Source organism: Dromiciops gliroides, chromosome 1, assembly GCF_019393635.1.
Source record: "Dromiciops gliroides isolate mDroGli1 chromosome 1, mDroGli1.pri, whole genome shotgun sequence".
Lineage (NCBI taxonomy): Eukaryota > Metazoa > Chordata > Mammalia > Microbiotheria > Microbiotheriidae > Dromiciops > Dromiciops gliroides.
The window spans coordinates 253,803,123-253,816,519 of record NC_057861.1 but is presented as its reverse complement, the minus strand read 5'-3'; positions in this window follow the sequence as shown (position 1 = coordinate 253,816,519).

Below are 13,397 nucleotides of genomic sequence, written 5' to 3'. Positions count from 1 at the left end.
TGTTCATGTCCTTCCATAAAACCTCCTTCAGAGAAGTGGACCCAGCATTGCAGGCCTTCCTCATCTTTTCAGAGCTCTCAGAAGTATCAGTGTAGCATTTTAGCTGTGTATCTATCAGCTCTCTTGATAGAAAGGAAAATGAGATCATAGATTTAGTCACACAAGGAACATTAGAAGTCATCCAAGCCAACCTTCTCATTTTACAAATAAGTAAACCAAGACACCAAGATAGGAAGTAATTTGCCTAGTATCATACAGTTGTAAGTATCAGAATCAGGATTTAAATGCAGGTTCCCTGACTTTCAATCGAGGTCTCTTTCTGCTACACTAGGTTATTTCCAGAGAATCAACCTATCCCCTTTTTCAGTCATATATGTCTTTTTTTTTTTGGTGGGGCAACAAAGGTTAAGTGACTTGCCCAGGGTCACACAGCTAGTAAATGTCAAGTGTCTGAGGCTGAATTTGAACTCAGGTCCTCCTGAATCCAGGGCCAGTGTTTTATCCACTGGGCCACCTAGCTGCCCCCATCATATATGTCTTGATGTCTTTTACACAACTCCATTAGAAGTCATAACTGGTAATGTTTTTGTGAGAAATGGGTAGTTGTCTCCTCTCAATATGGATATAACAGTCAATCATACTCCCCCTGACCTGTTTGTAGGACAAAGGTCTCAGACCCCCTCCTCCCCCTCAGGTTAGCAAGGTCATATGGTTCAAGGAGCCCTGGTCTCAATAAGGTCTGCTCCAGAGTTGTGTCCATATAAGGAAGTATAAGGTCCACTCCTGAGTCATGCCCATACAAGGAAGAGGGGTGGGAATACTGCCTTCAGATTAGCTAGTTTTTTCGTGTAGATTGTAACCCTTGAGTAATTGGACCATTGATGAAAAAGGGGAGGGTCCATTTGCATTAGGGACTAGGGTATAAAACGACCTTCGAGCCCCCTTTCTGGGCACCCACTAGCTGCACACTAGGGTGCCTCCTCATGAGAAGAAAATAAAGCCTTTGTCACCTCACTGCTGAGTTCCTGAGAATTATTGAGAAGATGTTGCGGACTATTTGCATTCACCATGTGACTGGTCATTGCCATTTGGGTCACTCAGGCTTTTGTTTCTTTTGAGACTGTGATGTGTGGTCATGAGAATGTTAATTTTAATGAGATTGATGTGGGATGGAATTAGGGTCAAATTGATTGTGAGTCATCCCAAAAGAATTACAAGACTCAGTGAATCAGTTTCCAAAGTTTTATTGCAATGCTTTGAGTGAACACAGGGAGAGAACCAGAAGAGTGGAAAAGTATCTTTCAAATAGGGAAAGAAAAGATAGTTATATTTATAGTATAGATTAATTGATTATCAGTAGCATTATAATAATCTCTACCTTGGGGAGGTACAGGGGAGGGCCTGTCCTCATTATAATAATCTCCACCTTGGGGAGGGTTTATCCTAATTTGGAGTTCCTGGGGTCCTAAACCAACTCCCGAGGCAGGTACCTTTTTCTGTGGAGGTATGTTTGGGGGGGGGGTTACCTGTCATAAGGTGAATCTGGGGACAAATTTGACCTTTTCTGCCCATGTCACTTTCTGATTCCCATGGCTAGTTTCAAAATATCTTCATTTTTCATTTATTTCTAGTCTAAATTTCTATAGCCTGAAGGTCTTCATGGTCTGCCTCCCTATGTTCCCATTATGGGTACTGATTTATGTGGGTAAGAGAACTTGGCATCCTGACTTGTAAGTTATCCATTAACTGGGGTCTGAATCCCTTTTAGAGAGCTCATATCTGAATTAGAGCTTGGGTCTTAGGTTTTTCTATTAACCCCTTTTTGCCTCCTACATCAAGATGAGATATTGCTTCAGCAACCACTTTAAAGTCATTAAAAATAAAATCCTCCAAAATATAATGATTTCTTCTGGTTCCTTGTCCATTTGAAGCACTTAAACAAAATATAGATATTCATAAACTATCTGGCAATATGCCCTAAGATGAGCAATATTTATTATTTTTCTATCCTATTTATATTTCCAGTATAGGTTATTAAACTGATCTCATTCAAATAATTATGGTGTCAACAAAGAGACTGAATGAGATTCCAGAGTTTACAATTTAATGTAAAATAACTATGTCCACATGAGTTACCTAAATATGTAGGATCATAGTCTTCAAGGGTAGATACCAGAAACTTGGCCCACTACTACAGAGCATACTAGACAACCTGTTTAGCCAACACACTAGCTGAGGGAAAATGGACAGACCTCTGGAGCATCATAAATCTAAGTGCTCTTTGCTCCAGTCACTGAGAGGAGTATTAGACTAGAATTATAGTTATCTGTTACCCTCAGATATCTCAGATTAAGGGTGCTAGTCTGAGTTAAGAAGGAAAGTTGCTTCACTTTCAAGGAGGTTTTAGCCCTGAGGTTACCAAAACTACTTAACAGTTTAATTCTTCCCTCTAAATACTTATTACATAAAAGATGATCACATTGGGAGCGGCCAGGTGCAGTGGATAAAGCACCGGCCCTGGATTCAGGAGTACCTGAGTTCAAATCCGGCCTCAGACACTTGACACTTACTAGCTGTGTGACCCTGGGCAAGTCACTTAACTCCCATTGCCCTGCAAAACAAAACAAAAAAAAACAAAAAAAAGATGATCACAAATAGTAAATAAACCCATTTACCTAATCAAAATAGCAAACAGAAATTGAAAATCTGTAGATTAGGTTATATGAATTAACAAACACAATAGATAATTAGACTAGATAGTCGTTTTCTCCAATCCTCAGAACTTCTCTAACTTCTCCTGAAGTAGGACTAACTAGCACGTGATAAATCAATTTCTTTTATATTCATGGTTAGGACACCATGAACCTTAACAAGGTAACAATTTGATGAACTAACAGCAGAGAGGCCCAATCCTTAAACTCTAAAGCCCTAACTAGCCTCCCCGCCCCTACACACACAAGCCAACCCATGGGCTTGCAGCAGAACTCAACACTACCCTACTTTCAGTGTCAGGGAATACCAACCAAAATGCAGAAGCTTGCTCTCAGTTTGGACAGCAACTCAGCAGTGCTACAAACAGCCTAAAAACTGAGGAAAATCCTAACCCTAATCTTCCATCTTTTTATTCAATTGTATTTTGAAAATAGGCTTGTAATCCAAACATGTTTGATCATATCTCTTTTCTTGGAAAGGAGATCAAACGTATGTGGGATGAGGTAGTTTCTGGGCTTTTTGCCTATTGGCTGTGATGAATATTTTCTGTCCAGATTTTCTAAGAAATAGTGAAAATAAATATTTTCACTTTTGTCTATTTCTTTTTCTGAATTGATACATTCTTTCAACAACTTAGGTTAGAGTTGCTATAAGTATCCACAGTGTCTTTTTCTCCTTTTCACCCTTTGTTTTCATTTGGTTTTTACTTTGACCTTGCCCTGATAAATCAGTGGTCATGCAGCACACAAATAACTGATTCTAAAATTATTCTGTTGCTTCCAGTGTGCTATAATATAATAAATTTAATATTTTTATGATGTTCTTAAGAGATAGCATGTCGTAATGGATAAATAGTTGGCCTCAGAGCCAGAAAGATCTGAGTAAAAATCCCTCCTCTGTATTATACTGACTGTGTGATTTTAGGCAAGTCATTCAGTCTCTCAGAGCTCTAAACCAGTTGTGTTAAACTCAAATAGAAAAAGGGCCACTAAACCTGAACATAAGAATCCCAAAAGGCTGCATGTTTTTTTACTTAGAAAACCACATATTAACTTTATCTATGTTCTACTGCATTTTTTATTTATTTTGTTAATTATTTCCCAATTACATTTGAATCTGGTTCAACAGCAATACAAAGTGTGGCAGAGACTAGTGTTTGACACCTCTGCTCCAGGCCACTCTTCAGAGAAGGCTCTGACCTCTTTTGATAAAGGTAGTTTCTTTATCAAATAGTTTCCTATGCTAATGAAGTCACAAATCCAGTTCCTATCCCTTAACTCCTATGATGTCCTTCAATACTATCTGGAATATATCTAGGTTTTTTATTTCAAATAATAGTTTAGGATTCTGAAAGTTTTATACAATTTCCCAAATATGGTCTAACTTACTCTTTTCCCTCTATTCAATTGTGAGTCCCACTCATTGTGCATCTGAAACATTTATCCAATGCAAATTTAGTGAGAAAACAGCTCAAAGGGCTGTCTAACAGCACATCATAGTATAAACAAGTGACTCTTTATCCATTTGGTTTTTCCTGTGTGAATTATCAACCCATTTTGAGTGGTTGCAGAATCTCATTTGAGGGGATCTTTGATTTTATGGGACTTGATACAGAGTGACTACATCTACAAATAGAAGCATCTACTACCGACCCATGTTTTATCTTTATGAAATCATAATGAGAATTGTTTCTGTATTCATTAAAATTATCATTGATTAAAAAATAAGAAAACATATGATCTTTACAATTTTACAACTTTCAACTCTAAAACTGACTGAGAGGTATACATAAAGTGTGGAGGATCACACCATCTGAAGGGACTTATCCTTCAATATATAGATACAGTTTACATTTCTACTCTTATTTCACATTACTTCCCTTCACACATTTTACATTCCTATTGTAGTGGGACCCCAAGAAACCTAAAGATTCCGGCTCCCAAGGCCAAGAGAAAAGCAGCTATGTCTCTGTGTGGGACAATTATGGATTTGAGTCAGATTAAACTCTGAGGATGGAATCTGAAAGATACCTAGCCCCCCCCCCAGAATAGCTAGCCTCTTGCTTTGCCTAAAAGTTAATTGCTTGTCAAATTCTCACTGTCTCCTTTAAGTTTTATTGTTGAGATAATGGACTTGGGACAGTTCTGTAAACTTTGGGGATGGGGTCTGGGAGAAATCCAGTCCCCCAGTAAGTTTTATTACTTGTCACAGTTCTACCAATTAGCACTATTTACTTTACTTCTGCTTAGTTCCCACATGCCAGCTACACCTTAGTTTATGGCCTGTAATAAAAATCATGTCTCCAAGTAGTCGGCCTACTCCTCTCACATGTCAAACCCCAGTCCCTGTCATGATAAATTGCAATCAGATAAGGGAGTGATTTCTGCCTCCCTCTTTCTTTGACATTCCTCAGACTTGTACCCCTTCCCCTTCTCCCCTTTGTTCTTGGACATGTCTCCATACATGGATCACGAGCTGGGTTACGCACCTTGGGTGAGACAGGATTGGATGTTAGATTGTGAGCTCATCCACCCTAGATGTACGTGGGGACAGTCCTTTTCAAGATTACTATAAAGACCTAGAGGATTGGGTATATCTTTGCAAGACTTCAATGTGTAATTGGGTTTTGCCCGTCCTCATGAGGATGTAATTAATCTGTCTCTGCTTGACTTGGTGGTCTCCTCGAGTTATTTGGATAAACTGAGGCAGTTTGTCCCCAACAGTCTCCCACATCAGGAATAAGGTGTGGCCTAGCATGACACTGGTATGCTGATAAGCAATATCAAGGTCTGCAGGATATGGATGGATGTTGCATATCCTACTGATACCCCATTATTCAAAGATCCCCTCACAGTTATCTTGCCTTTCCCCTATCTTTGTTTTGTAAAGATACAGAAGACCAGCTCTTCTCTTACTCCAGTGGGACAGTACCATGATGATCTGTTCCTCAGCCATATATTCTTCTCTCCTAATAAATCTCTTTTTTATTTTACAAGATTCGTGATGAGCCTCCAATTCTTTGGCTGAGCTAGCCACCCCCCCATCCAGGTCCCAACTCCCCCCAACACTACCAACTTGGCCTACTTGCTGTTATTCAAACTCAGTGTGGGAAATGTGAGCTCCCCTCAGTTGATAGGAGCTGCCTGGGGGAACAATTACCAGTGATTTAATGTCTGGGAAGTGGACTCAGGTTCAGCTGGGGAATTGATTAGAATAGAGGCAGGTGGGGCGGCTAGGTGGTACAGTGGATAGAGCACCGGCCCTGGAGTCAGGAGTACCTGAGTTCAAATCCGACCTCAGACACTTAACACTTACTAGCTGTGTGACCCTGGGCAAGTCACTTAACCCCAATTGCCTCACTAAAAAAAAAAAAAAGAATAGAAGCAGGTAAAGGTCTACCTCTCCCCCTCCCCACCCCCAGTGAACAAAATCACAAGATTCAGGGAAACCCTAGGCTGGTCATGTGGGGGAGGAGTTTGAAGGGTTGACCCTGTGTCGCCTCCCCCTTTGGCTACCCTGCATTCTGATTGGCTAGTTTTTGGCGCCAGTTTTTGGTGAATGGATTGTAATTGGGAAAGGGATAGGGCCAGTCGTGTTAAGAGATAAAAAGCCCCATGAGCTTTCATTTTGTTGTGCATTTCACTAGGAAATGGCCTGTTCTCTGAGAGAATGAAAATAAACGAGCTTTTTGAAACATCTCCAATGCTGGGTTCCAGAAATTTTTGAGTGCTATTTCTCACACTCAGTATAAAATTTCTCACCTCTGTGCTTTGAATATGCTATCCCCCATGTCTGTAGTGCACTGCTTTCTCACTTTTATCTCCTAAAATGCTTAACTTCCTTCAAGACTCAACTGAGGCAGTACTTGTTGAGCTTTTCCTGATTAACCTTGTTGTTAGTGCTCCAATCTTCCTCACTCACCTGTTTACATGTTGCCTCCTTTGGTAAAATGTAGGCTTCTTAAGCATGGATCATTTTACTTTTTTGTCTTTGTATATTCAGTGCCCTGTATATAGTAGTCATTAAATAAATATTTCTTATCAAGTTTCACTTGTATTCTACACTGGATGTCCTCAATGGCAGCAGCAAACACCTTTGGTAAACCTGTATCTTCTGTTTCCCATGATAGAGAAATTGATATGGGATGGAATTTAGGGGTCAAATTGATTGTGAATCGTCCCAAAAGAATTACAAGACTCAGTGACTCAGATTCCCAAGTTTTATTGCAATACTGTGGGTGACCACTATCTGAGTTAAAGCTTGGGCCTTAGGTTTTTCTATTAACCTTTTTTTTGCCTCCTACATCAGAAATGATATGGTTATCAGTTGTTTTTTTTTATTTTTATTTTGAAAAATCCCCCAGTAACTACACAACTTAATTGATTTAAAGATAGAGTTTCTGAAGTATTCAACCCATATAAAGAATGGGTATCATTATCCCATTTTCTTACTGATGAATCAGTTGTCCAGAGCTCAGCTACATATGACCCCAGGGTTCTAGGGTTGTTCCTGATAACTACAAATTAACTGAGAACGACTGATTCCCCACCCAGCCCCCTTTCACAGGGCAATGAATTGCCTGGGGCTAACCAATTTTTGTCAATTCCAAACTTATGGACCTTCCCCACCTCCCCCCAAGAAAACTATCCCCACCTAGTGGTTCCCCACCTTACTCCCTGGACTTTGTTATTATGTAAAAGGATCCACCTACATTAAGTAGTTTCTATTTAGAGTTAAGTAGCATCTATACTTAACTCAGGAGCAATTCTATGGTTTCTTTTGTTAAAGGTTCATTTACATTAAGTTGCTTTTGTTCTGTTACCCCATAAAATCCCTGTCCTCAGTTCCCATCTTTGGGTATTCCTAGCTTCTTTCTTTGCCATACCAGGAGCTATAGTTTCTCTGCCCCCATTAAAGGCCTTATTTTCTCCTATATTGATTGTTTCCTTAATTTACAGGTTAACACCACAAAGAATTGGAAGTGAATCTCTAATAATATCAGCTCAAGCTTCCATTCCAGTGTGTTCTTCCCCATATTAATCACCATTAATTAATGCCCCAGTCTCATTTAACCAATCTGACATGGGCCTAGAATCAAAGGGGGCTTTTCCTATGAGAAACAAAATGAAAGATGCAACAGGCATCTAATGACTAATCAAAGGAAACTTTTCCTGTGAAAAATTATTAATCTACCAGATAAAGGGCAGACATATCAAGGAATTAAGGGGCTATTAAAGTCTATAGCAGAGGCAGCTAGGTGGTACAGTGGATAGAGCACCGGTCCTGGAGTCAGGAGTACCTGAGTTCAAATCTGGCCTCAAACACTTAACACTTACTAGCTGTGTGACCCTGGGAAAGTCACTTAACCCCAATTGCCTCACTAAAAATAAATAAATAAATAAAGTCTATAGCAGGAAGCCAAATGATAACCAGGTGTGTTTACTACCTGACTGGATCAGGGGGACAGAAAACCCCAGAGGTCTGACTCTTACTATTCTGTCCTTTCAAAGCTTGTAAAGTTGTGGCCATTTTTAATATTCTTTCACTCAAAAGCAGGAGGAATAACCACAATGGAGATGGAAGCAACAGCAGAGTCATGCTCTCACAGGCCATGTGGGGTCAGTGCCTGAGATGAGGGAATAAAGACCTTCTCCCTGCAAGGAACTTACATTGCTCCTTGCCTTCTCATTGAATAGCAAAGTAGGAAGAAGAAAAAGGATGCCCCTCAGTTCTAGCCAATCAAAAGCCTATCTCTTCAACACTGAGAAGATGCAAGAGAATTAGATCACTGTCTGTATATGCTCCAAATACTGTGGAGATTGCATCAGTCATCCAAGCTGTATGTGTGCCTAAAGGCTGGGCTTGGATAGTCCCTCATTACAAATATAGTTTTGCTTTATTTTTAGTGTAACGATTGGAATAACGCCACCTGCTGGATACTAACTGTAGAAGAGTTCTGCCCATGAAGCGAAGGTCTTTGAGGGCAAGACCAGGAGTCTTGTCTTTGGTATCAGGAAGTGACGCGGACTAGTGGGAGGAGGAAGGAAGAGACTGGCGCTCAGTCTCGGGCTTTTTCCTGAGGACTCTGGCGGAGAAGGGAGCGAGAAATGTGCTCTCCCTTTAATAGATAGAAATCTAGGCCTTTTTCTCTCTCTTTACCAAATTCTTATTCTCCTTAATAAATGCTTAAAAGTCTAACTCTTGCTAAAGTTTATAATTTATTGGCGACCACTCATTAGATATTTTAGACAGTTTAGCTAGAATTTTAACCCTTAACAGATGGCTGACCACGAAGAGGAAAGCTAAACTTCAGTCTTCTGATCTTCTGGTTGGGTAAGAAATTTCCCCTCCCTCTCCCTTTAACTGCTAAGTACTGGTGTACTGGCTGTGTTTTCCTTTAAATTTTTTCGAATGGACCTTTTAAACTCCCTAATTACCCTATTTTTGATTTTAGTCTGTTTAACCAGACAAATGGGAGATAAGATCATGTTAATGCTTTGTTTTTGTGGATTTTCTATTTTTCTTTTTCTTTTTGTTAAAAGAGCCAGCAACTTACTCACACAAGGAAATATCACTCCCTCTCCCAACCATGCTTTTTCAGAGAAACCTGAAGAGATTCCTGCAGCTTTTCCCAGTTCTAACACTAATTGTTGCTCTAATTTTGCATGCCTGGAGGCAATGACCCACCCTCTAGAAGTTTTTAATCCCCTAGCACCTGGAGGCAAAGTGGGGGAAGAGGAATCCAGGCCTGAGTTCAAAATCAAGTCTGATTCAAATTGTGCTGGTCCCTCCCCTCCTCTCCAGACCCCACCCTCTACTCCTCCCATGGCCAAGCCCATTGCTTCCCCGGCCTGGGAAGTCCAGAGAACTGATGTGCATGCTCAACTTTCTCTAACTACATTTGCAGCTTCAGGCTCAGCCCTTTCCCAGCCTGGCTGTGCTTCTGAGACAACCTTAGAAAGCCCTTTAAATTCCAGATATGCTTGTTTTGTTCATAATTTTGCTAACCTGCTTTTGTCTTTAATTAGTAATCTTATAAAGCATTTGTATGGTGAAAAGACTGACAGACAATATAGAGGGGTTAAAGAAGAAAAACTTAAGCTGAATAAGAATGACAATCATCACCATAGTTCAAGACTCTGCTTCTTTTGCCATGGAAGGGTACATATTTTACAGAAATGTAGAAGTAAGCAGCAAGGTATTGATATGAGTATTGGGGATTTTAGATATCGGAATCAAAAGTGTTCTGAATTCACTCAGAGTAATAATGTCAGTTCAGAGGTTACATAGGATTTCTATGCTATTATATATACATTTTGAAATTAATGGTATGGGTTTATTTTCATAGAGATTTTCATGCTTTTGAGATTGTGTCTTATACTTAGTTTTTAAAACAAGGAGAATATTTGTAAAAGCTTTTTAGTCATGTGATCAAGTTTATATTTTATAATACTCTTTAAGTTCATGTTCATTTAGATTTCCTTAGTTTGAATTTCACTGTCTTTTATTGTTCCATGTGTATTTTCTTCTATTCATTTATCTAATTTTGAAAAAATTGCAAGATGGTTTTGATTTCATAATACAGTGTTAATTCTAGGAGTATTGTGCTCCCATATTCTGAGTTGTTTGTTTTTGTTATTTTTTCTCAACTGATTATTTGATCAAACTCTTTAAAGCATTTCCCTGGCAAATTGTTTGCCATGGCAAGTGTAAATTGATTCTAGAAGTATTATTTTTGATAAGCATATTCCAAAAAAAAAAAAAAAGAGGGGAACATTTGTAAAAGTTTTCTTTTTTCAAAAAAAAAGTTCTTTGAGATTCTGTTGTGCTTTAACTTGTATTTAAGTATGTTCTGATTTTTCACAAAAGTAATTGTATACTAAGTAAAAAAAAAGATTATTTGAAATTGTTGCATAACTATATATTGTGTTCTGAGTCAAGATGTATTCACATTTTTTGCAATCATTTATTATCCTCAATTTTTAAATCCATATGAGACTTGGATTATGGGAACTTATCATTTAAGACATTAATTGCCTTTATTCTGAGTTATCAGATGCCAGTCCAATCACAAGAGGAATACGTGCAAGAGCAGACACTGAACTGTCACATGAGGGGAGACATGCATGAAGTCAAGGTATGGCCGAGGGAACGGCTTTTGACAAATGTTGAGGTTGGATTCTCTTGGTTTAATATTTTATTTTATTTTTCCCCACAATATTGTACAGATGGCTGGAAGTATTGATCCCACCCATCTCACTTCTACACCTGGCTTCTATGCTCCCTCCTATATGCCTGATGCCATGGACATCTCAATCCCATGCATCTGATTAAGTCTGACTCAGTTTCTTCCAATATGTTCGGTGGCTTGGACATATATTCCATCCACCTATTTTAAGCCTGGCATACTGTATGAGCAGTACATATTGCTCAAGTGTGGGAATGCTCATATCCCATCATTTCTCTGTTCTTTTATGGTAACCCCCATAATTATCTCAGGTGTCATGATAAATACAGTGTTGAATTTGGCCTTGACACCTGTTGCCAATTATATTAGATTTTAAAATTTCTCATAATGGCATGAGGATAATTAGGCAGATGATGCAAAAAGTGATGAAACAAAGATAAAAATTATTTTTAAAAATTAATATCGCAGCAATTGTCTTCTCAATTACTCTCCATAAGGGGGGACTATAATAATAATGTAATTTTAAAGAATGGTTCAATTTTTGTTTTATTATATGTTTCATGTGTAACAACTTAAGATTCTGAATTCCCTTAGACATGTTTTTGAGAACTTTCATTGTTTGATTTGATTATTGACAAAGCTATTTTAAAGTTGTGTTAAGCTCAATTTTGTAGGAAATTTTCCTGGCTGATTACCAGCATCCACACATCAACCCCTGAAAAGACTTCCATTCCACGACTACACCTAGAGGACATCTGAGAAAAGACTTTCAGAGACTTTAAATGAACAGTTTTGATTTGTTCTTTTTGTTGGTTTTTTTCTCTTTCTGTTATAATATACACCATCTGTAACATGTATTCTCTGCAGAGGCCCTCCCTTTGCAAGACTAATGTCAAAGCGTCGGTTCATGAGGACAAAAAAAATCGCCCCTCTGGACAAAACTTTCCTCTCTTCCTTTTCTATATTGTTGTTCACATATTATTAGTTAGCAATAGTTATCATATTGTTTTTACTGTTCCGTCAAGGAAACATTTTGTTTCTTGAGGAACAACAGGGGGGACTGTAACGATTGGAATAACGCCACCTGCTGGATACTAACTGTAGAAGAGTTCTGCCCATGAAGCGAAGGTCTTTGAGGGCAAGACCAGGAGTCTTGTCTTTGGTATCAGGAAGTGACGCGGACTAGTGGGAGGAGGAAGGAAGAGACTGGCGCTCAGTCTCGGGCTTTTTCCTGAGGACTCTGGCGGAGAAGGGAGCGAGAAATGTGCTCTCCCTTTAATAGATAGAAATCTAGGCCTTTTTCTCTCTCTTTACCAAATTCTTATTCTCCTTAATAAATGCTTAAAAGTCTAACTCTTGCTAAAGTTTATAATTTATTGGCGACCACTCATTAGATATTTTAGACAGTTTAGCTAGAATTTTAACCCTTAACATTAGAAAGCCCTGAAAGGAAGGACATGTTGTAACTATGAGAGATTCAATAGAGAATTTCTTTCTTTTCAAAAATTTCTTCTTAATTTTGAGATAGTAAGTGGGACATGATTTTGGCATGTTATGAAAATATTGAGGATTACTGACTTCCTCTGGCACTCCCATTAAGAATGGGGCATGGGGCAGCTAGATGGCGCAGTGGATAGAGCACCGGCCCTGGAGTCAGGAGTACCTGAGTTCAAATCCGGCCTCAGACACTTAATACTTAACTAGCTGTGTGACCACTTAACCCCAATTGCCTTACTTAAAAAAAAAAAATGGGGCACAAGGGGGCAGCTAGGTGGCGCAGTGGATAAAGCTCCAGCTTTGGATTCAGGAGGACCTGAGTTCAAATTTGGCCTCAGATGCTTGGCACTTACTAGCTGTGTGACCTTGGGCAAGTCACTTAACCCTCATTGCCCCACCAAAAACAAAAAACAACAACAAAAGAATGGGGCACAAGGGGCAGCTAGGTGGCACAGTGGATAGAGCACCAGCCCTGGAGTCAGGAGTACTCGAGTTCAAATTTGGCCTCAGATGCTTGACACTTACTAGCTGTGTGACCCTGGGCAAGTCACTTAACCCAAATTGCCTCACCAAAAAACCCAAAAAACCCAAACCAAAAAATATATGTAAAAAGAATGGGGCACAAGGGGGCAGCTAGTAGATAAAGCACCAGCCCTGGATTCAGAAGGACCTGAGTTCAAATCCAGCCTCAGACACTTGATGCTTACTAGCTGTGTGACCCTGGGCAAGGCACTTGACCCTCATTGCTCCACAACCACCCCCCCCCCCACAAAAAAAAAAAGAATGGGGCACAAATCCAGAGAGTACTTGATTTCCTTTTGTTGCCAACAGTAGGGGCTGTTATTAAAGTTCTAGGACATTTCTATGAAAACTTTCCCCATGCTTAAGGTAATGCCCTTGCGGACCTGCATGCCAAGCAGGCTGCTCAGGAAGCCCCCAATTCCTATTACTCTGTCTTTACATCTACTGGGCCCACCCTCAAATTAACACTGACCCCAGC